Source organism: Gracilinanus agilis, chromosome 2 (assembly GCF_016433145.1).
Source record: "Gracilinanus agilis isolate LMUSP501 chromosome 2, AgileGrace, whole genome shotgun sequence".
Taxonomy (NCBI): domain Eukaryota; kingdom Metazoa; phylum Chordata; class Mammalia; order Didelphimorphia; family Didelphidae; genus Gracilinanus; species Gracilinanus agilis.
This window is the reverse complement of record NC_058131.1, coordinates 496,996,026-497,021,918: the sequence shown is the minus strand read 5'-3', so window position 1 is coordinate 497,021,918 and position 25,893 is coordinate 496,996,026. Positions and strand designations below refer to the sequence as shown.

Genomic DNA, 25,893 nt, shown 5'->3' with positions numbered 1-25,893 from the left:
CACCCAAGATTTTTCAGTGAAGTCAACCTACTATTTTTAGTGGAGTTCTTTCTGTCCATAATTCTTTGGTGAAGAAAGAAAAAAAAATCCTGTTATCAAGAAGCTTATGTAGTTAAAAAGATAAAGAACATATTCACATAGAGGAAGAAAAAACAGTATAAACCAAATATTGAATATGCTGATTGGTATACTATAGACAGAAGACCTGAGAAAAAAGAGATACTATAGAATAATATGTAACAAAAGAAAGAATACATATTTATTTCTTAAAGTTTTCCTTGGTATTTTATTAAAATTTCCATATTTTAACTGAGGAAGAGAATAATGGAGAACAAAGATTTTTTTAAAATACACTCAGGTTATTCTTTTAAAAGTGTTATCTAAAATTATCTTTAATTAATTAATTTAATACATATAGAATCAATAAAAAATGGCATTTATGTAGTATTTTAAGATTTACAAAGCACTATAAATATTAAATATTATTATCATTTTACAGATGAAGAAATTGGCCAGACAAAGTCAAATGATTTGCTCATAGTCAGTCAATAAGCATTTATTAAGCAACTATAAATGCCAGTCATTGTGCTAAACATGGGGTATACAACCAGCATAAAAGATATAATTCATACCAAGGTCTGCACTAATATAGTCTTTCAACTTTGACATGCTGCTTTTCCATTAGGATAGCTACTTCTTTATTTTTCTCATTAAAATTCCAAATATATTATTTGTTATTATCTTTTGATTTTTAAAAATCCAGTCTTTTAATTTATGATAGTTACATGAAAGTATATTTTTATAGGGTTAGTCCCTAGAAGTTGATATATATGCTTTGGTGTCATGAAAGAAAGTATAGTTATGGTTAAGTCGTTATTCTACGAAGACTAGCAGAATAAAGTAAAACCTTTTTCATAATAACAATAATCAGAAGTTTTTGCAACAGACATTATTACTTTATTTTTCTTTATCTTTTTGTTATGGTAAACTCAACATTTTCAACAAATACAAATAAAATGTGTATGGAATTGTAAAGAAACAAATATATTTGAACTATTTACTTTTTTAGAAAGTAACATACATTATAACAAAATTAGAATCATAGAATTTTAAAATTTAAATCCCCTTCCAAATCTGCTTAAAAAATAATAAAGTCTTCTCTTTTTATAATGTAGTTTAAAAAATGTGTATCTTGCCCTTACTCTGCTAGCTTTAGTTTGCAACTCATCATCTAACTCTATCCATTTGCATCTAGATTTTGTTAAAAGTCATTTCAGTTGTGTTTTACTCTGCATGACCCCATTTGGGGTTTTCTTGGCAAAGATATTGTAGTAGTTTTTCATTTCCTTTTCTGGCTTATTTTGTAGTTGGAGAAACTGAGAAAAACAGGATTAAGTGACTTGTCTAGGTTCATGGGGCTAATAAGTATCTGAGACTGGATTAGAACTCATGTCTTCTGGTTCTAAGCTCCATACTCTATCTACTGTGCCATCAAACTGCCCTCTGTATGTCGATTACAATAATTCACATTTCTATAGAGTTGGGGAGCACCTTGTGTGTCTCCTTATAAAACATGTATCTAGTATTTATTATGTATACATTTTCTTTTACTTATTTATGATTCTATTCTTTTAATTCATCAGATGAACATTAGGTTTTCTTAAGGCAGGATCAGTTTCATTTTTGTTTTTACATCCCTACTGCCTAGCACAAAATAATTACTTAATAAATGATTTTTGATTGTTTGATCTAAATTTTATAAATCACTTTTATCACAACAACATTGTGAGTTAAATAATGTAAGTCTTACTAGACCCTTTTCATAAAGGAAGATACTGAGTTTCAGAGAAGTTATGGTCTCAGGGCTAGTAAAATTGATTGTTGAGATTTAAAACCAAGACTTGATTCAAAATTAAGTTTTTGTTTCATTATATAAGACTGATGCCAGTAGATTTCATCTGACATTTTTATAGCCAAGTAACATTCCATCACATTAGTATGACATATTTTATTTCAACATCTCACAGTTGTTAGAGATAGATATTTAAAGTTTGAGGTTAATGGAAATAGGTAAACACACTTAAATAAATGAAACATTTATCGATCCTTGAGTACTTTTTCTGATTCTAACCAATGGAGAAATCACTATTAAGTTAAATGCCAAAAAAAAGGGAGGGGGGGTAAGACTTCCAGGCATCTCACACAGTTAAGGTTTTCAGTTTGATAAAATATGCAATAGATGTAGGAGGGCAAGAAAGTAGTCAAAGCAATTGCCTGAAATATAATATATTTTGCATTTATGTACATTTTGTATATATCTAACTGGAATTGGCTACCAACTCCTTTTTAACATATTTTATTATTTGCCCAGTTACATGTAAATGTAATTTAAAGACCTTTTTATTAAAATTTTGAGTTACAAAGTCTCTCCTTCCTTCCCATCCTCTCTCCCTCATTCCCTCCCACTTTTTCCCTAAAACAATAAGCAATCTGGTAGATATTTTACATGTGCAGTCGTGTAAAACTCATTTTGTGAAATAGGTCTAAAACAAAAAAAAAGAAAGAAAAAGGAAGGAACGAAGGAAGGAAGGAAGGAAGGAAGGAAGGAAAGAAGGAAAGAATGAGGGAAGGAAATAAGGGAGTAAAGAGGGAGGGAGGGAACAAAGGAAGGAAGCAAGGAAGGAAGCAAAGAAGGAAGGAAGTCCTGATTCCTGGTATAAATCCCACCGGGTCATAATGAATGATCCTTAAGATATACTAATTTAATTTCATTACTAATATTTTAGTAATATTTTTGCATTCATATTCATTATGGAAATTTGTCTCTAATTTTCTTTGTTTTTGTTTTTCCTAGTTGAGGAGTCGGTACCATATTTGTGTCATTAAAATAATTTGGTAGTGTGTTGGAAATTTTTATCCCACCACTCTGATATAGACAATTTAGGTAAACATAGTCAAAAAGCCAAATTTCTCCAAGTCAAGGTAGAATTTTAGAGTTTATTGGAAGAGGGCCAAGACTCCCAGATAAACCCAGAATCTCACACATGTTACATAGTTGGACCACAGCAAGAGACCAAGTTAGGCAGCAGAGACCTGGTTTATATATTAGAACTGAATATTTCCAAACAAGATTGATGACATATAATAAGACATAGCATCATGTAGATTTTTTTTTAGAAACCGTTATCCAACTCTACAGCTGATTGGTGAGTTCATTTAGGAAAACCAAAGATAATAACCTTATTAAGAAATACTGACAACCATTAACTCAGATCTCATCTAATTGAGTTGGGAAAGATGGCTATTTCCAAATAGGAAAGGGTGTGCATATTTACACTATATGAGGACATGAGGCAGCATTTTGGGACCTGAAACTCATGTGGTTAGCATCTTATGATAGAAGGAAATATGACTTAGGGAGGGGTTGAAAGTCCCATTAGAAGCAGTTTTATGTTTTAGAGATCCTTGCAAAATCATGAATTTTACTAACTGTAATTCAGATTATAATTCAATTATACTAATCGTTTTAGAAGTACAATAGTGATTATCTTAACCTATCACTATCACTAAAATCCAATCAAGTATAAGGGGATAGGGGTCTTTCTTCCCTACATTATTCCTCCTATGATCCAAAGAAAACTGCTACCATTTTTTGCAGGATCATTTACAATGTAAAACCAGCAAAGCATTCTATATGGTAATGTTGAAAGGCACACATATTAATACATAGGATATTGATTGTACATTAGTAAGTTTCAATAACAGTATATAATCCCACTCCGCCAAGGAGGGTCCCAAGCCTGGCTGAAAAAGGAGGAGGGTTGGGCGTGGGGCTAGCAACCCCACCCTGTAAAAAATCACATTTGCTATAGAAACGGCAACCTCACCAAACCAACAAAACCAAGGATCACCTAGTCTGGAGGATTGCTCTCCAACAGAGTCCATGACGCATGCTGGTGAAAGCCTCTGGGAAGCCAGCTCGCCGATAAATCTTCTGACGACCAAGGCAAAAACCAGAATAGCAACATGGAACGTAAGAACCTTATACGAAAGCGGGAAACTCGCTCAGGTAGTAAACGAGATGAAAAGATACGACATCAGGGTCCTCGGTTTATGAGAGACCAGATGGAATGGAAGCGGCCAGACCAGTCTCATATCAGGCGAAACCATCATTTACTCTGGCCATGAAGACCCCGACCATTCCCACACCCAGGGAGTAGCGCTGCTCATGACACCTGAAGCAGAAAAGGCACTGATAGGTTTGGAACCTATCTCATCAAGGCTTATGTCAGCAAGGTTCAACTCAAAGGGGAAGAAGATCACCATCATCCAATGTTATGCACCCACCAATGGGGCAGAGGAAGAGGAAAAAGAAGAGTTTTACAGCTCCCTACAGGCACTACTTGATGGCACACTAAGAAGAGACCTGAAGATCGTTATGGGAGACTTGAATGCAAAGGTAGGAGAAGACAACACAGGAAAGGAATTCATCATGGGACGGCATGGAGTTGGCACCTGTAACGAAAATGGAGAGCTCTTTATGGATTTCTGCGCCTTCAAGGATCTTGTTATTGGGGGTACTATATTCCCACACAAGAAAATTCATAAGTCAACCTGGACTTCGCCTGATGGAAGGACGGAAAATCAGATAGATCACATCACAGTTTCCCACAAGTGGAGAAGAAGCCTTCTAGATGTTAGAGAAAGACGTGGTGCAGATGTGGCCTCGGACCACCAACTCCTGGTGGCAACTTTTAGAACCAAGTTGAAATCATTCAAGGACCTTTCAGGCAGATTACACCATAAGTACATCGTGCAAGATCTAAAGACCAGAGAGGAAAAAGAAGCATTCAATTGCGAAATCAAGAACAGGTTTGCAGCCTTGACAGGACTCACGTGAGAGACAGTTGAAAACCACTAGACCAAACTCCAGCAGACCTGGAAGAGCGCAAGGAATGGTTAACACAAGAGACATGGGCCAAGATACAACAGAGAAGAGATTTGAAACAGAAGATCAGCCAGTGCCAAGATCAACAGGAGAAAGAAGAACTTTGAACACAGTACTGGGAAATTAGCCCTCAAGTCAAGAAGAGTGCAAGATATAACAAGAGACAGTTCATTCACGATATGACCGAAGAAGCAGAAACAGCAGCTGGGCAGGGGAACATGAAGAGGCTATACGAAATAACAAGAACTCTCTCGGGAAAGAACTACAACCCTAGCAAGCCAGTGAAGGACAAGACTGGCAAGACAATAACAAGCGATACAGGGCAGAGAGCCCAATGGGCAGAGCATTTCGAAGAAATCCTGAACCGACCGCCTCCACCAATGTTCCAGACATACCACCAGCCACCGAACTGCTTCAGATGAACACGGGCCCACCTACCAAAGTTGAGATCATCAAAGCCATCAAGACCATGAAAAATGGTAAGGCTGCAGGTCCAGATGGCATCCCCCCTGAGGCACTCAAGGCAGACCCAGAACTGTCAGCGGAGATGCTACAACCCCTCCTGCAGAAGATCTGAGAACAGGAACAAGTCCCGACAGACTGGAAACTAGGCTACCTAGTGAAGCTACCCAAGAAAGGTGACCTATCCCAATGCAGCAAATGGCGAGGAATCATGCTTCTATCCGCTCCCAGCAAAATCCTGACCAGAGTAATCTTAGAAAGACTGAAGGAGGCCTTGGACAAGAAGCTGAGAATAGAACAAGCAGGGTTTCGTCAGCACAGATTGTGCACCGACCATATCGTCACCCTAAGAATCATCATCGAACAGTCCATCGAATGGCAGTCCCCCCTCTACATGACTTTCGTGGATTTTGAGAAGGCATTTGACAGCGTGGACAGGAACATCATCTGGAGATTGATGCAGCATTACGGGATTCCCCCGAAGCTCATCAACATCATCCAGCGGTTATACAAAGACTCTACCTGCCAGGTCATCCATAATGGGAAACTGATGGCTCCCTTCACAGTGAAGACCAGAGTGAAGCAAGGCTGCATGCTTTCGCCCCTTATCTTCTTGATGGTCATAGATTGGACCAGGAGAAGAATTACCAAGGACAACAATGTGGGCATTCAATGGACTCATACCAAGCAGCTTGAGGACCTTGACTTTGCGGATGACATCTGTCTCCTTTCTCACAAGCAGCAGGATGCGCAAGCCAAACTTGCAGGACTCTCTGAAGAGGCGGAGAAGACAGGTCTGAAGATCAACAAGAAGAAGACCAGGTGATCACAGTCAACTGCAGACAGGACCTGCCAATCCAACTACCAGGAGAAAACATCAAGGAGACGGACCACTTCACCTATTTGGGTAGCATCGTCAGTAAGGACGGCGGAGCAGATGAGGACATCAGAAACCGAATGAACAAAGCCAGACATGCATTTAACACCCTGCGGTCTGTCTGGATCTCCAAAGCACTGTCCCTCGTCACTAAGCTCCGAATCTTCAATACCAACGTAAAGGCCGTCCTCCTATATGGATCAGAAAGCTGGAGAGTGACGAGCGCTAACACCAATAAACTCCAGGTCTTTGTTAATAGATGTCTACGTCACATCTTGAACATCAGATGGCCTGAAAAGATCTCCAATGCTAGTCTCTGGGAAAGAACAATCCAGTATCCCATTAGTCAGGACATAAAGAAACGTAAGTGGAGATGGATAGGACATACGCTAGGAAAACCAGGAAGACAATGTAGCCAGACAAACATTGAGCTGGAACCCTTCAGGGAGGAGGAAAGTCGGAAGACCAAAACAGACCTGGAGAAGATCTGCTGAAAATGAAACAAAAACAGTCGGAATGACATGGGCCCAGCTGGGGGAAGTTGCCTAGAACAGAGTCCGCTGGCGTGAGATGGTTGCAGCATTCAGGCATTATGATGTCTTCCTTCTTCCAACATGATAAATCTGTCCCATCCACCATCCAGCTGGGACTGAGATTGTTGTGTGCTCTCCACCCAAATCAGCATGGTCTAGAGAGTGCCACAGTGCTAGTGGTGGGACAGGAAATGCTCACTCTCTGGTAGGAGATGAGTTCATGGACTGTTGTTCATGAAGCACTTTTTGATAATGCTTTGGATGTATAACATAAATTTTGGTATTTTGCCTCATTATTGTCATCTCTTCAATGAAATTACTATTAGTTTCTATGATTTGTTCATGGGCACACTTATCCTTTAGAATTAGATTGTTTAGTTTCCAATTAATTTTTAATCCATTTTTCCATGGCCCTTCATTGAATGTAATTGTCCTTGCATTATGATCTGAAAAGTATGCATTTAATATTTCTGATTTTCTGCATTTATATAGGAGATTTATATTTCCAAATACATGATCAGTTTTCCTGTAAATGTTATGTCCTACTGAGAAAAGGTTATCTTCATTTTTTATTCCCATTGGATTTTCTCCCATGTATCATACATATCTGTAATAAAACTTTATTCTCTCCTTTAACTTCTTTCTTGCTTATTTTTTATTTTTTAGAATTAACTACTTCTGAGAAGGAAAAGATGAGGCCTCCCACTAGTACAGTATTAATACTTATTTCCTGCTGTAAATCATTTAATATCCTTAAAAAATTGGGTGCTGTCATTTGGTGCATATTGTGCATTTTGAAATGCACTAACCCTGGGAGATTACCTCTACCAGGATCCTCTACCCTAACTTCCTCAGATACCTCCCACTTTGTAATGCAAAATTTTCTTTTGCACAAAGCATTATATACTTGCACATTTAGGGATTTTTCTTGTGGTCTGCACTGGAAGAGGAGCCCCAGCTTTGGTCTGGTTGAGGCCTCCTTGCTGACCTTGGCTTGTGATATGGCCTAACTTATGGCTTTTGTTGGATTAAGGCTCTGCTGCTGTGTAAACAGGGACTCACCTACTGCTTGTGCCTGGTTAGGGCCTTGCTGCTGTGAGGACAGGACCTCACTGGAAGCTTTGGACTGGTTGAGACATGTTTGCTGACCTTTAATGGTGGCAGGACCTTGCTACTTATCTTTACTGGGTCCAGGATCTGCTGTTGACTTATCTTGAGTTGAGACCTCTCAGCTGTGGAAGTGATACTTCACCCTTCCTCTGCTAGAGTGTGGTATGTTTGTCCAGTTCAGCCTGTATTCCCTTCACCTCTCCTTTGCTCCCCAGGGAGGAAGATCTTTTGTTTTAAAATAGTTTGGATAGGAGCCTGGGGCAAGGTCCTCCTCATTCTGCCATCTTGGCAGCAGAAATCTTAACAACTTCTTTCACAATCTCTCTTTATCACTCCTCTTCTCTTTGCTGATGCTGTTATCCCTACTTTGGTCCATGTTTTCAGTGCCTTTCATCTGTGTCATTGAAGTATTTCATACTATTTCCTCTGCCTCCAATCTGTTTCTTCTCTAATTCTTTTCACAATTTCCAGAATAAACTTAGCTTTAAATATCTCATTTTCCTTCTCAACATTTAGTTATTCTTTATTGCTGAAAAGATATAGACACCTTACCCCATTATTGAAGGTCCTAAGCAGCTTCAATCTTATTTTGGAACATTCTTACCACATGCTAAAATCCAATCATACTGATCTCTTCTTTAAGCCGCTCATCCTATTTCTTGTCCCTGCACATTGTAAGAATTAAATTTTAGTGGTTTGATTAAAATATATGAAAATTATAAATAATATGGTAGTTGCCAATTTAAAGTATTATTGCTCAAAGTCAAAAAGACTTTTAATAGCTTTTATTTACAAAAGAGGTGGAAAGAGTGAAAGTAGAGAAATATAGAAAGGTAGAGAAGACACTTAACCTATCTACTAAATATTGCTCTGGTGCTAGACTCAGCCAGGACTCGTTGACCTTCAGCTGGAATTAAGCTCTCTCCAGGAAAGGAAAGCCAGCTATCCACTCACCCAAGTTCCTTCTAAGGGGCAGGTCAAGACAATGACTCTTGCTGAAGGTGATTCCTGAGGCTGACTTTCTTCCTTGAGCTGACCTTCTTGAAACTGACTTCCTTCTTGAAGTCAAACTCCTTTTTGAAGTCAACTTCCCCTAGCCCCAGAAATCCAAGGCCTTTTATATTGGCTTCATGTCCCTTCCCCTTTTCACGAGGGCTAATCACCGCTTCCAAATTGCCTGGCACTGCCCAGAATGGGCTGTGTTTGTGGGAACCAATTCTAAGCTTCTGGAGAGGTGAATACTCATCAAAAGAGTTCACAGATTCCTGACTAATTGAGGTGTGAATTCTTATTTCCTGGCTGATTTAGTTGAAAAGAAGGAAAGCTTCTCTACTTAGTGCTAAGTAGGGTATTTAATCTTTTGTAGATTCAATTCAAAAATAGACAAAGGAGAGTTAATCCTGTCTTCACAATCTAGTGAGGTACTAAGTAGGGGTATTCAGGTTATTGTTAACCAAGTGTTAACTCAAAATAGACAAAGGAAATAAAGGATTCCCTTTCAGAATGTAAACTTAGAATAGACAAAGAGAACAAAGAATTCCCTTTTCACAGTTCTAATAATAATTGTAAGTAATCACATAAAGAAATTTCTCCTAGAATACCTTTCATGATCCAATCAGTCATTTCAAGATATGCATATTGTATTTATTCAGCTTTCTATTTAAATTCCTAATTACACAACTGCCTAAAGTCACATACTACTTTGATTCCTTCTGAGTAAGGTTTTCATTTTTTTTCATTATTCTGCATTAGGAAATTAGAGAAATTTTAGAGTTAAGAGAACCAAGGTAAAATGGGGAAAGAAAAAGGAGGGTCAATTTAAAAATCTTTATCAACATTCACAGTGAGCAGAATTTTTCTTCCTAGGATTTAGTCTTCATGACTTCAGGGCCTAGTTTTGCTTCCAAAAAGTCCCATAAGGAATTCAGAAGACTCTTGCATTTATGTATATTTGTCACCTCTAATATTATAGAATATTATGAAATCCAAATTACAAATGTTAAAAATGCTGACATTTTATCTAAATGATGGGAACTGTGTTCAGTTGAGTTTCCTGCTGAGAAAAAACATAATATTCAAACATGAATGATCAAGTTGTTAATTAAAAATCTTCTCTGTGTCCAATTTTTAACACCTGAAAGCCTATCATTTTGTAATTTCATATTAATGCTGACTAGATATGGCATAAACTTAACATTAGATAAGCTTGAGTGAAATAGTAAATGATTAGGGTTTTTCCCCCAAAAAATATTAGATAGAACTTACTGGATCACTTAAAGCCGTGTTTCTTTCCTGGCTTTAGGCTACCTGGAAATATAACTTTATTAAAAGAATACATAAAGGTCTATAATTATAAAGCAATTGCTACACAAATTCAAATGAAATTTAATATCAAGACATGAGACTAGTTACTGTTTTTGCTGCTATGAGTTATATGGCCAGAATGAACTTAACTGAGGACCTGTGCTTTATAATGATGCCTAGAATCCTCACAACTGACAAAATTAGGTTGAAGAGGAGCACGAAGAATTTCTTCTTGACATCATGGCTGGCCTAGCATGAAGATGTAGCCATATACATGAACATAAATCCCTTCCACAGCTACCTACTCACTTCCCCTTTTGACTAATAATATATACTTACATAAAAGGTAATTAGAAATATACTCACAGAATTTAGAGTGTAGAAGGATTTTAGAGGTCATCTGACTATTCTCTTTATTTTAAACAATAAAAAAGGTCCAAGATTATAAAATAACTAAGCCAAGTTTCTTTAATTAATTTGTAGAAGAATTAGAATTTGAAACCAAGTCCCAGGAACCCAAGTCATTTACACTCAGTGCTGAGGACTGTGGCCAAAAGTAGAGAAAAATGGCTCATGAATGAATCAGATGTAGAAGTGTAACTTAGACTTTGATAATAATAATGTTGTTCAATAATCTCAGTCATGTTTGACTCTCTATAACCCCATTTGGAGTTTTCTTGGCAAATATATAAAAGTATTTTGTCATTTCATTTTACAGTTCATTTAAGAGATGAAGAAAGTGAGGAAAACAGGGTTAAGTGACTTTCCAAAGTTCACACAGCTAATAAGTGTTTGAGTCCAGATTTTAACTCTGATATTATTGACTCCAGGCTTAGCATTCTAGCTACTGTGCCATATAGCTACTTGTTAATAATAGGTAACAAGTAATCAACATTTTAAGGTTAACAAAGTGATTCACATATATCTCATTTGCAGATACAGTAGGGAAAGAAAAAAATGAACATTTATTTAATGCTTACTAGATGCCATGCAAAATGCTAAGCACTTTTACAAATATTACCTCATTTGATCCTCACAAAGGCCTGGGATGGAGACACTTTATTATATCCATTTTACAAATGAGGAAAGTGGTGTTAAGTGATTTGCCCAGGTTTACACAATTAGTAAGAGCTCAAGGGAGATACAAACTTGGGACTTCCTGACTCCAAGTTCAATGCTTTATACATTATGTCATATGGTTGCCTAGAATTTTATGTAGTAAAAATGATAGATAATATTTTATCTGTTTTAAGATGATAATTTTAATGAGTATTCTGGGGTCATACTGCAGAATCTGAATTCATCTCTTTCTATTTTACTCATATCATTTCAGAATGCCTCTATCTAATGCGTCATACAGAGACATATCAAATTGGAAATAACAGTGAGGTGTTGAGGTGTCAGCTCTACTAATCCCTTCCTTCCACTTTTGTCTACTTCTTTTTTTCAGGTAGGTGAGGAAAGAGCTTGGTTGGTAATTATGTGCAATATTTGTTCTGGTAATCATTCTACTAAGGGTAATTCAAAGAGTTAGGAAAAATAAAAGAGAGAAAATAGAAAGTCAAATATTCCAAGGTTAGTTAAATTTAAAATTACATAAAATATTTAAATGTGTAAAGAGATGCTACCAGACTATCTTTCTATAAGATAGATATCAAAACTTGGGAGAAATGAAGACAATGGAAACATAGTTCAATACCACATAAATTCAGGACATTAAGTAAAATATTTTTAAAGAGTTTTTGTTATTATATTAAAATATTCTTACACAAAGTTCTTTGGTTGGGTCACTATTGAGAAAATTATAAACATCATTGGTCATATTAAGAGCAAAACAATAAAAATATTTTATCAAAGAGAGAGAACCTATGAAAACTGTCATTTATGTAAATATGTAACTGTAATTTATGGGAAAATACAAAAAAGCACAGGGGTAAGTTGAACATTATTTAAAATGGTAAAGACTATCTAATTGAACCAAAAGCTAGTATTACCTAAATGATAAATGCTAGACACTTTTCCAGTAAGATCATGGCTAAAGCAAAAATATTTTTTGGTATTTATATTTTTCATATAGTTCTAAAAATGCTAGCTACAGCAATAGGAAAAGAAAACAACTAGAGAATCAGCTTAGAAAAAGAAGGAAAAATCCTCATTTTGTGATGACATGTTTGTATACAAAAATAATTCAACAGTAAAAATTCGTTGAAACAATGAATAACTTAAGTAACAAAGTATATAAATAAGCTCTCAAATCATAAGCATTTCCATTTATTGATACAAAAATATCAGTAAGACATAGTAAAAACATTCTGTTCAGAGCAATTGCAGAATCTATAAAATTTTGGGGAGACAAGGTTCTAAAACATGAATAGGAATTATATGACTACAATTATAAAATTGTACTTATAGAAATAAAGGCAAACATAAGTACTTGAATATATATTCAGGGCCCATTGTATCATAACAATATTACCTGAATTAATTTCAGATTCCATGAAATGACAATGAAAGAGTAAATGGTTATTTTATGGAACTAGAAAAAATAACAAAACTGAAAATTGAAGGAATAAAATATTCAGGAATCTCAAGGAAAATAAAGGGGGAAAAGAGGGAAGGAGAGGGTTTTAATAATGTCATATCTCAAACTGTATTGCAAAAGTCATTATAAAATTTATTTGATACTTGTTTAAAAAGTCAAATAAATGGTTAATCAGAGGAACAGATCTGATGCACAAGACCCAGACGTAAGTGTACATAGTAGAATAATGCACAGTGTACCCAAGGAGTCCAGCTACCAGATCAAGGTCACATTATTCAAAAGAAATTGCTAAGAAGGCTAGAATGACATCTGTCAGAAAGCTCAGATCAGTATTTTATAAACTATATCAAAATGATCTCAAAATTTCAAAAAAGATAGATGAATTAGATATTAAAGATTTTAACTAAAGTGAATTATAGCAATAAACTGGAATAACAATGAATACAGAATAATTCTTAACCAATAAAAGATAAAAGAGCATTATAGGAAATAAAATCAATAATACTGATTACATAAAATTGCATAAGCAAAACCAACAAATAATTTTGGGGAAAAAAAACCTTCATAGCATATTAATCTGATAAAATTCTGTTATCCAATATATGTAGGGAATTGATACCAATATATAAGAACAAGACCCATTCCCCAGTCAAAGAATGTTAAATAGGCTAGCCTCAAAGGAAAAAAAAACTATAAACACACATATAACAAATTATAAATTACTACCAATAAGAGAAATATATATTAAAATTACTCTTAAGTTCCTCATTACCATCATATTGACCATGATGGGGAGGGAGAGGGGGTAAAAATGGTAGCTAGAAGAATTATTGGAGAAAAATACCTTGATGCATAATTAATGTGTTTCAAAGTGGTGTATCTATCCTGAAAAATAATGTGGAACTAGATTCTAAATGTCACTAAAAATTCATATATTTTGATCTAGCTGTACCACTAAAAGGTTTATGCTCCAAAGAAATCAAAGAAGAAAGGATATCCTTTCTTCTTTGATATATATCTTCTTTGATTATATATATATATGAATACAGGAATACAAAGTAATTTTTCTTGAACCATGAGGAATAATTAAAAAGATATATTCAGAGAAATCTTAGACATTATATGAACTATTGAAAAGTGATTGCGCAGAGCCAGAAAAACAATTTCTACAATTTCTACAACAGTGGAAAGGGGAAAAAAAATTCCTGTGAAATATCAAGAACTATATTCAAGAGACTTCCAGGTTAAGATGGCTGCAGAATAGAAGCAGGTAGCTTAACTCTCCAACCCAATTCATACATGATACCTCAAAAGGACACAAAAAACAAATCCAGATGAATGAAGGGACCTGACAATAGGATGCAACATTGAAGGTACCTGGGATTTGGGCATTTCCACACTATAAGGGGGTGAAATAGCTCCCAATAAGACACAAGCTGATCAACCCACCCCTACCCCCCACCTCACCTACAGTGCCAGTGCCAGCACACAAGAATTAGAGCAAGTGTGGGGTATTCACTAAGTTCTTGGGAGCTAATTGGGACCACCAAAGGCTTACTCCTGAGAGCAAGACTTAAGACCCCAAAAGGCTAAATAATGTGGAATTTGATGGTGGAATGTGAGTGGGGACCTAGAGCAGAGGGGTGAAAGACAGTGGAAGCAGTTCACTGAGACTCGTAAAGGAGTCTTGGGCAGAGAAGTAAGCATGAAGAAATATCTGGGGTCCTAGCAGCTGACTGGGACCACCAAGAGGCTTGACCCTGAGAACATCTAGACTTGAGACCCCAGGAGTCTAAAGAATGCAGAACTTGGGCTCAAGGATATAGCTGAGAGGGGTAGCAATGCACTGTGGCTTTTAAAGTAGCCTCAGGCAAAAACTGCTCAATAGCTCTATATACAGAGAGCTTGCCTGCCTCACACATACTTCTGACTAAGAAGGAAAAACCAGCATAATAATGGCAAGCAAAGCCCAAGAGCTAACCAAGAAGAAGAACAAGAGGAAAGCATTAACACTTGACAACTTTTACACAGAAAAAAATCCAGACAACAGAGCAGACAGCAGAGGAGGACAAAAAAGTAAATGCATCCAAACCTTCCCCTCAAATGAAAATAGGTCACAAGGTCTTGAAGAGTTCAAGTCTGAGATCATGAGAAAGGTGGAAGAGATTTGGCAAGAGAAGTGGGAAATAGCTCAAAATGAAATTAACAGTTTAAAAGACAGAAACTCCCAGTTGAAGACCCAACTGAAAAAGCAGGGATAGAAGATAGACCAAATGGGAGAGGAAAATTATAGCAGAAAACCAGACTCTAAAGGCCAGAATCAGGCAAGTAGAAACCAATGATGTTGCAAGACAGCAAGAACTAATAAAACAAAGTCAAAAGAATGACAAAATAGAAGGAAAGATGAAATATCTCAGAGAGAATGACAGATAAAGAGAACAAGTCTAGAAGAGACAATTTGAGAATCATTGGTCTTCCTGAAAAATCAGAAATTAATAGAAATTTGGACACTACAAGAAATTAACCAAGAAAACTGCACTGATGTTCTTCAACAAGAGGGAAAAATAGACATTGAAAGTATCCATAGATTATCCTATACACTAAACCCTCAAAAGCCAACCCCCCAGGAGTATAATTGCCAAAATCAAGATTTCCAAGTTAAGGAAAAAAAATACAAGGTGCCAGAAAGAGACAGTTCAGATTTCAAAGAACACCAATCAGGATTACAGAAGATCTGGCAGCCTCCACATTAAAAGATCACAAGGCTTGGAATATGATATTCAGAAAGGCAAGAGAATTGGGTCTACAACCTACCCATCAAAACTGATTATATGCTTTCAGAGGAAAGTATGGGCATTCAACAAGATAAAAGATTTACATGTATTTGTAAAGAAGAGACCAGTACTAAATGAAAAGTTTGTTATCCAACCACAAAAATCAAGAGAAATATGAAAAGGTAACTAAGAAAGAGAGGGAAAGGAAAGAAAACTCTTATTTTTAAATGTGTGTCTTTAAGGGCTTCAATAAGATCAAATTATTTGTTTTCCTATATGGAGAAATGTGATGAGTAATTCTCAAAAATTGTACTCACTATTATAGTAATTAGAACAATTATTCATAGGGAGAGGTTAGAGTACTAAATGGTTTATGGGGGGGGAAGGGGGAAATAGAAGATGGCACCAAGAGAAACTTGGAGGAATAAGAAAAATAGAATAATCTATACCACACAAAGAGGGCATAGGAAGGGAGAGGGGATGAATACTATTATAAGAAGGAGAGGAAGAGAGCATTAATAGGAAATACTTAAACCTTACTCTGAGGGGAATGAATCCTGAGAAGGAAGAGTAGATAGATACATTGGGATATCGAATTCTATCTTACCCTATGGAGAAAGTCAGAAGGCATAAATCAAGGTGGGTAATGGGGTGGGGAGTTCAAAAAGAGAGGGGAATAGAGGGGGAAGGGAATTCATTAGGCCTTAAAAATAATAAGAGGGGAACAAAAAGGGAGGGAGCAGAAAGAGAAGTAAACTAAGGGAGGGGATAAGGGGGAATGATTTTTAAAAACCCACTAGTTTAAAATAGCATAAGAAGAAGGTGCAAGACAAGGAGAAGGAATCAAAATGTCTGTGAATACACAGTTGATAATTATAACTTTGAATGTAAATGGGATGGATTCACCCATAAAACAGAAGCAAACAGCAGAGTGGATTAGAAACCAAAATCCTACCATATGTTGTCTACAAGAAACACACATGAAACAGGCAGACATACATAGAGTAAAAATAAAAGGCTGGGGGGGCAGCTGGGTAGCTCAGTGGATTGAGAGCCAGGCCTAGAGACTGGAGGTCCTAGGTTCAAATCAGGCCTCAGACACTTCCCAGCTGTGTGACCCTGGGCAAGTCACTTGACCCCCATTGCCTACCCTTACCACTCTTCCACCTATAAGTCAATACACAGAAGTTAAGGGTTTAAAACAAAAAAAAATAAAAAATAAAAAAAATAAAAAGGCTAGAGCAAAATCTATTGACCTTAACTGAGAAAAAGAAGGCAGGAAGTGCAATCATGATTTCTGATAAAGCCAAAGTAAAAATAGATCTGGTTAAAAGAGATAGGGGGAAGGTAATTACATCCTGATAAAAGGCAGTATAAACAATAAAGAAATAGCAGTACTCAACACATATGCACCAAATAGTATAGCATCCAAATTTCTAAAAGAAAAACTGGCAGAGCTCAAGGAGGAAACAGATAATAAAAATATACTAGTGGGAAATCTAAATCTTCCTTTATCAAAGCTAGATAAATAAAACCAAAAAATAAAAAAAAGACAAATAAGAAAGATATAAGAGAGGTGAATGAAATCCTAGAAAAAATTAGAATTAATAGATATATAGAGCAAAACAAGTAGGGACAAAAAGAAACACAACTTCTTTTTCAGTTGCACATTGTACATTCACAAAGATTGACCATGTTCTAGGGAATAGAAAAATGGCAAACAAAAGCAAAAGAGTAGAAATAATATATGTAACCTTTTCAGATCATAATGCAATATAAATAATAATTAGTAAGGGTGCATGAATAAGCAAATCAAAAATTAATTGGAAATTTAATAATATGACTCTCCAAATTAAAGAACAAATCATAGAAACAATCAATAATTTTATAGAAGAGAATGACAATGATGAGACTTCCTACCAAATGTGTGGAATGCAGCTAAAGCAGTACTCAGGGGGAAATTTATATCCTTAAGTGCATATATTAACAAATTAGGGAGGGCAAATATCAATGAACTGGGCATGCAAATCAAAAAAATTGAAAGCGAACAAATTAAAAATCCCCACTTAAGTACCAAATTAGATATTTTAAAAATTAAAGGAGAAATTAATAAAATTAAAATTAAAAAATCTATTGAATTAATAAATGAGACTAGAAGCTGGTACTTTGAAGAAACAAAATTGAAAAAAAGTACTGGTCAATCTAATTTTAAAAAGGAAAGAAGAAAACCAAATTATCAGTATTAAAGATTAAAAGGGAGACCTCACCTCTAATGAAGAAGAAATCAAAGCAATCATTAAAAACTATTTTGCCCAATTATATGGCAGTAAATATAGCAATCTATGTGAGATGGATGAATATTTACAAAAATATAAATTGCCTAGATTAACAGCAGAAAAATAGAATACTTAAATAAGCCAATATCAGAAAAAGAAATTGAACAAACCATCAAGGAACTCCCTAAGAAAAAATCCCCAGGACCAGATGGATTCATAAGTGAATTCTATCAAACCTTCAAAGAATAACTAATCCCAATAGTATACAAATTATTGACATAATAAGCAAAGAAAGAGTTCTGCAAAATTCCTTTTATGACACAAATATGGCTCTGATCTGAAAGTCAGGTAGAATGAAAACAGAGAAAGAAAACTACAGACCAATCTCTTTAATGAACATAAATGCAAAAATCTTAAATAGAATATTAGCAAAAAGATTCCAACAAGTGATCACAAAAGTTATTCATTATGATCAGGTGGGATTTATATCAGGAATGCAAGGATAGGGGGCAGCTGGGTAGCTCAGTGGATTGAGAGCCAGGCCTAGAGACAGGAGGTCCTAGGTTCAAATCCGGCCTCAGACACTTCCTAGCTGTGTGACCCTGGGCAAGTCACTTGACCCCCATTGCCTACCCTTACCACTCTTCCACCTATAGGTCAATACACAGAAGTTAAGGGTTAAAAAAAAAATTTAAAAAAAAAAAGGAATGCAAGGATGGTTCAATTTTAGGAAAACCATTCATGTAATTGACCATATCAACAAGCTAACCAACAAAAATTACATGATTATTTCGATAGATACTGAAAAACCCCTTGACAAAATACAACAACCATTCCTACTGAAAACACTAGAAAATATAGGAATAGAAGGACCTTTCCTAAAAATAATAAATGGTATATGTCTAAAACCATCAACAAACATCATCTGAAATGGGGATAAACTAGGAACATTTCCAGTAAGATCAAGAGTTAAACAAGGATGCCCATTATCATCTCTATTATTTAACATTGTATTAGAAACACTAGCAATAACAATTAGAGAAGAAAAATAAACAAAAAGGATTTAAATAGGCAATGAGGAAACTAAACTATCACTCTTTGGAGATGATTTGATGGTCTCCTTAAAAAATCCTAGAGAATCAACTAAAAAGCTAATAGAAATAATCAACAATTTTAGCAAATTTGCAGGATACAAAATAAATGCACATAAATCATCAGAATTTCTATATATTTCCAATGCATTGCAACAGCAAGAGTTAGAGAGAGAAATTCCATTTAAAATCACCCAGTGATGGGCAAACTTTTTAAAGAGGAAGCCAAAGGAAAAGAAATGCTCATCTGTCAGTCTGTTTCTAAGGCAACTCTTTTGAAGTTTCATTGTATTGTAACCTACTCATTGTATTCTTCAGATTAGGAATAATGTCAAGGCCATGTAGAACATTTCAGGGGGCTGCATCTGGCCTACAGGCTGTAGATTGCCCATCACTGCCATAGACAATATAAAATACTTAGGAATCTATCTGCCAAGACAAACACAGGAATTATACAAGGACAACTATGAAACCCTTTACACAAAGTTAAAACTAGATTTAAACAATTGGAGAAACATTGATTGCTCATGGGTAGGATGAGCTAACATAATAAAAATGACCATCCTGCCCAAATTAATTTACCTATTTAGTGCCATACCTATCAAACTACCAAAAAACTTTTTTACTGAATTAGAAAAAAAACTATAACAAAGTTCATTTGGAAGAACAAAAGACCAAGAATATCAAGGGAAATAATAAAAAAAAATAAAATGAAGGAAGGTGCTCTAACAGGACCAGATCTTAAACTATATTATAAAGCAGTAGGCATCAAGACAATATGGTACTGGAAAAGAGGCAGAAGGGAGGATCAGTGGAATAGAGTCAGGGTAAGCAACCTCAGCTAGACAGTCTAGGATAAACCCAAAGAACCCAGCTTTTGGGACAAAAACCCACTTTTTGACAAAACCTGCTGGGAAAATTGGAAAACAATATGGGAGAGATTGGGTCTAGATCAACATCTTACACCCTATACCAAGATAAATTCAGAATGGGTGAATGACTTAAATATAAAGAAGGAAACTATAAGTAAATTAGGTGAGCACAGAATAGTATATTTTTCAGATTTCTGGGAAAGGAATGATCTTAAAACCAAGAAAGAGTAAGAAAAAAATTACAAAATATAAAATTAATAATTTTGGTTACATTAAACTAAAAAGCCTTTGTACAAATAAAACCAATGCTACCAAAATTAAAAGGGAAGCAACAAATTGGGGAAAAATCTTTATAACAAAAAACTCTTACAAAAGCCTCAAATATATAAGGAGCTAAATCATTTGTACAAAAAATCAAGCCATTCCCCAATTGATAAATGGGCAAGGGACATGGATAGGCAATTTTCAGATAAAGAAATCAAAACTATCAACAAATACATAAAAAAGTGCTCTAAATCTCTTATAATTAGAGAAATGCAAATCAAAACAACTCTGAGGTACCACCTCACACCTAGCAGATTAGCTAACATGACAGCAAAGGAAAGTGGTGAATATTGGAGGGGATGTGGCAAAATTGGGACATTAATGCATTGCTGGTGGAGTTGTGAATTGATCCAACCATTCTGGATGGCTATTTGGAACTATGCTCAAAGGGCTTTTAAAAGATTGTCTGCCTTTTGATCCAGCCATAGCACTGCTTGGTTTGTACCAAGTTGCTCCACAAAATGGTTATACTGATTCTACTTCTACCAGCGATGCATTAGTTGCCTCTCTTTGACATTGACTATTTCCATCTGTTTTTCATCATTGGCAATTTACAGCTTGCGAAATGAAACATCAGAGTTGTTTTGTTTTGCATTTATTTCATTATTAAGGATTTGGAGCAATCTTTCATACGATTATTAAACTTCTTTTGAGAACTGTTTATTCACTTCTTAGGACTAAGATATCTATTGGAGAGTGGTTTTTAGTCTAAAATAGAATAAATTTATTTTTTATTGAATTTTAAATCTTGTATCTGATAAGAATAACCAATTTTTGTCCTGGCCTACAACAAAAGTTGCACAAAATATAGTCTTTCATTCACTATCTCCTTTGTAAAAATTTTAAAAAATGTGTTCATAGAGGGCAACTAGGTAAATCAGTGGATTAGGAGCCAGACCTATATATGGGATGTCCTGCATTCAAATGTGACCTGAGACACTACCTAGCTGTGTGACTAAGAGCAAGTCACTTAACCCCTATTGCCTAGCCCTTACCTCTCTTCAGTCTGGCAGCCAATACACAGTATTAATTCTAATATGGAAAGTAAAACTTTAAAAAAAGTTTCATATTCTTTATTGAAACTCTCCTTGGGTCCCATACCTCCCCAAATACACAGGAATATGTGTATTGCCTCATAAGAGGCATTTTAGATTTTTATTTAGCATTGTAAGCAGCATCTAGTTCAATACCAATTGTTGTTGTCATCCAGTTCTTTTCAGTCATGTCTGATTCCTTGTGACCTCATTTGGGTTTTGTTGGCAAAGAGACTAGAATGGTTTGCCATTTATTTCTCAAGATCATTTTATAGATGAGGAGACTGAAGCAAACAGGTTTAAATTATTTACCTAGGATTACACAGCTAGTTAAGTGCCACAGATTTGAGGTAAGGAAGATGTAGTCTTTAATCCAAGCCCAGTGTTCTATCCACTGTGGCTCCTTGTTGCCCTCAATAACAAAATATGAATATTAAAAAGCAGAGCTAGAATTAGACCACAGATTTTTTAACAACTCCAAATTCATGTTTCCACTTTACCCCACTGCAGTATTTGTTTTTAAGCAATTTCCAGATAATTTTGTTTTCTCATTGAGATAGTTGATTTATGTTGTAACCATATCCCACCCAGACTATTCTTTGACACTGGACAAGTCATTTAACCCCTCTAGTTTTAAAATCAGTTTCTGATTTAAAATAGAAGATTGAATTGGATAACCTTTGAAGTTCCTTGAAATTTTAAGTCAATGAAACTATGTAAATTTCTGGTTATCTATTAATTTTTTTCCAAAAATAGAAATAGTCTGGACTTTTATCTATTCTGGTATCTATTACTTTGTGTGTGTGTGTGTGTGTGTGTGTGTGTGAGGAGCTTGTTTAAATAATTTTTAAATCAATAATAATAATTCTAAAACATGTTTCACTTGATTAGGTTTTGAAAGTTACAAAGAATTTTATATATAATTTCTCATTTGACCCTCATATTAACACCTTGAGACAGGTAAGTCAAATATTAGAATCCAAACTTTACAAAGGAAGGAATTAATACTCAGAGAACTGTAAAAGTTCCCACAGCTAGTGAATAAACTGGGCTAGCAGACCATAGTGTTCTTTTTTGCTAATACTTTTTCAATATTGACTACATAACACTGATCACATTGAGAAAGAAATGATAATAAGTAGGAATCATATTCATAATACCAAAAAGTTCACATACCCATGATTTTATTGAATATTTCTTTTGGCAATCTAGATCTATCAGAGAAGAGGCAGTAATTGCACATACTGGCACATGTGTTTCCGTTGTGGTTGCAATGTTTGGCTCATAGAACTTGCTTACTTAAAAGAAATAAAAAGGCCTCCAAAGAGCTTCAGTGCTTGAGAATAGTTCAGTAGAGATGAAAGTGTATCATTTGTTTTCAATTCTTGGCTCTTAAGGGGAATGTGGTGTTTTCTTTTACACCTGGCCCCATTCTCATGAAACCCTCTCCATAACCTGCAGGATGCACTAGGCTATAACTTGTAAGATTTAAATTAATAACCAATAATTCCAAGTATTTTATAAGATTGATTAGTAATTACTTGAAGTAAAAGGAATAAAAGAATAAAAGTAAAAGCCTAAGTAAATAATACATGAGTAAAATTCTCCTGCCTGGCACTCACCCAACCTCAAAAGCCGCATTCCCAGGAAAAGAGAGAGAGGGCGGAGCTACACTCAGAACTTTATCTTCCCTACTTTACTACATAAGTTAGATATATAAATGGGATGCTGGGAGAGAGAGTCCCTGGGAAGCAAAATTCTATCCATACAAACTTAATGAGCTGAATTGTATTTGTAGTGCTATCATAATCAGATGTGATCCATTCTTGTATGAACAATGCTATAAAATTATATTATACTACATGCTTTACTAACCACAATAGCATTTTAAAGTGTAAATTCAAAACGTTCCTATTATGAGTTACTAAACTTCCATCTTTGGCCAGTTCAGAAAATGTCTCTAATGTGTATATACTCATCTCCAGGTTATCTGAAATATCTAACCCATTTGGATCTGCAAACTTAAGCTGGAAACATCTTGAAATTGACTTTTCTAATGTGATTCCCATTAACATTTGAGTGCTATCTGAACCAAAATGCCACCAGGACCTAAGCCAGTTTTCCAGTAACTTAACATTTTGTCCTTCCTGTCAGAAATAGGGATTGCTGAAGTTTTGGAAACATTTGTAGTAGCCAAAGTAGAAGCTGATTTGGAAATTCTAGGAGTCTGAAATATATCCCGCAAACATGTTTGAGGTTAGAAGCAAGCATGGCAAGAGATCTTATGTGTCTGATTCATTCAAGTTGCCTTTGGGATGGTTACAACCAAAAGGCTAATGTTTAAAATGTTTAAACGTTCAAAACCATATTGTTGAGATGAAGGAAATTAATTCCTATCAAAAGGCACAAAACCAAGAAAGTAACTAGAGTGGAAGTCTCCAAAATTTAGCCAGGATTAATTATAAAAGGTCTCAAGTATTAGAAAGAATTTCTAGGGCTCATTTCCTAAGAACTAATGTTTCTAATATATGCACAGGGTTGGATTTCTTTGGGGCAACATGTTGCATCCACTCTTTTCCAAATATGCCAAAGGCTTGTTGGTTTCACCTTTATAATATCTTGTGTTTAGCTTCCTTCTCTCTGCAGTCACTGGAACCCTCCTGATGAAGGGTCTCACTATCAGCAAAGAAATGAAACAATGCTGCTCCTACTAATAGGTCTTTAGTCCTTTCTAAAGACCTGCCATCAGGAGTCAGAGAGAAAAGTAGTATAAAATGAGAAAGAATCATTTGACGTAGTAAAAAAAAGTGGTGCTGGACTATAAGCTAGCTCTTAACCTCTTTGGCTTCTACTTTATTAATGTTAAAACAGATGATCTGTGCAGAAGTATGCTGATAAACATTCAACAACTTGCTTTCTAAAAAAAATACAAATTTTAAATGTATCCTGCATTGTTAATAATCTATCACTTTCTTAAATCTAAATGATAGACATAACAATCAAGCCCTGAATTGTAGTATTTTCTGATTTCCATGGTGGATGCTCAGACTAAATTTTTTTTAAAACCCTTAACTTCTGTGTATTGGCTCCTAGGTGGAAGAGTAGTAAGGGAGGGCAATGATGGGGTCAAGTGACTTGCCCAGGGTCACACAGCTGGGAAGTGTCTGAGGCCACTCAGACTAAATTTTAATGATCAGCTTACTCAAGATGTTTCAGGTGGGTCAAGTATAATCCGATTTGTAAGTCCCTTCTAGTTCAGAGTTAAGAAGAAGAACATATTATTCGTCTCAAAGGCATTTTGTTTCTACATCTTTCAAATGAGACCATTAGAAGAAATGATCTGATCGCTAAAGTGTGTTTGTTATCTGAAAATTCTATGACCTGTTGTATAAGTGAAGGTGAGAATACTGACCTATACAGTCAGTGAAGTGTGCTTTTAGTTGTTTTATCTAGTTGGGCAGGTGGGTTTTGCTGATCAGTCCACATTCTTTCACCTGCTTTCTTTTGAAATCAACACCATGTATTTGCCAGATGGCTTGCCAGGGTTAGACATTTAACAGGTGTTCCTGAAACAGAGCATTTTATTTCTGCAAGCTACCTTATCCATACATGGATTGAAACTGTGACCTTGGCCTCATTAGCATCAATTGAGTTAATCAACACAGATTGAAGAGGGTAGCGGTGTATCACTTCTGCATTTTAATGATACAGATCCCTCTTCCACAAGAAAGTACTTACTGTTCCCTCATTTCCATGTCCTTAAAAGAAGTGGTCTTACATGAGCTGCTAACTAACATTTATATAACATTTTAAAATTTACCAAGCACTTCGCAAATATTTTTTTCATTTGATCCTCATTTGATTATTTGTGTGCATTGCAAGATTTCTCTTTTCCATGGGATTATGTACCATAGAATAGAAATGACACAGGACATATAATGTTATGTTACAATAACCAATTTGAAATCTCCCTTTGGTGAAGAGGTAGATTTCAGGATGTTAGATGATCATAGAAAATTTAAATATCTGATAAAAGACCTTGGACATGATTCAAATTCTTCTAAAGATGAACAGAAAACTTCTCCTACACATTTATATAACTATGGGATCATCAAATCATAGAGTCAGCATTGGGAGGGAACTCAGAGGCCATATTGTTTTATTCATGTTTACGCAGGAAACCCTTCTACGTTATGCTTAATTAATAGTGTTTCATCCTCTGTTTACAAATTTTCAGTGGTGTAGAACTCATGACTTCTCAAGAGGCCATATAATACTTTTAGACAGATCCAGTCGTTTGATAGTGTTTACTCATTTTTACCCTGTGTTTTTCTGTAATTTTGTCCTACTGCTCCTACTTTTGTCCTCCATGGTTACTAAAACAATTTTTTTTAAAAAACAAAGAAACTAGTCTAATACCTTTTACCCTTAAAGGATTACAGTTTTAAAATCTTTTAAATTATTTTTGGGGCAGGAATACCACAATAAAGGGAAAGCTGCTGATATCTCTATATAGCAAATTATTGAAACTCCCCTCACTAATCAAACTCTTACCCAAGGCATCTAACAAAGAGAAAAGGAGACAGATGTGAATAATACTACAGCTTAGTTAAAACAAAGCCTTTGGAACAAGATCATCACATTGACTAAGGTCCTCTTCAGTTAAATTCCACTGAGGATTTTCTTAACTCAGGTCACTGGATAACATTCAGTAAGCAGCTGTTTGATTATATAGGCCAGTAATGG

At 35.4% G+C, this 25,893-nt stretch overlaps 1 pseudogene; it reads left to right on the top strand.

Annotated features, from left to right (window-relative positions):
• Window positions 1-6,156: 6,156 nt before the first annotated feature.
• LOC123234025 overlaps window positions 6,157-25,893 on the top strand; it is a 112,062-nt pseudogene continuing 92,325 nt past the window's right edge.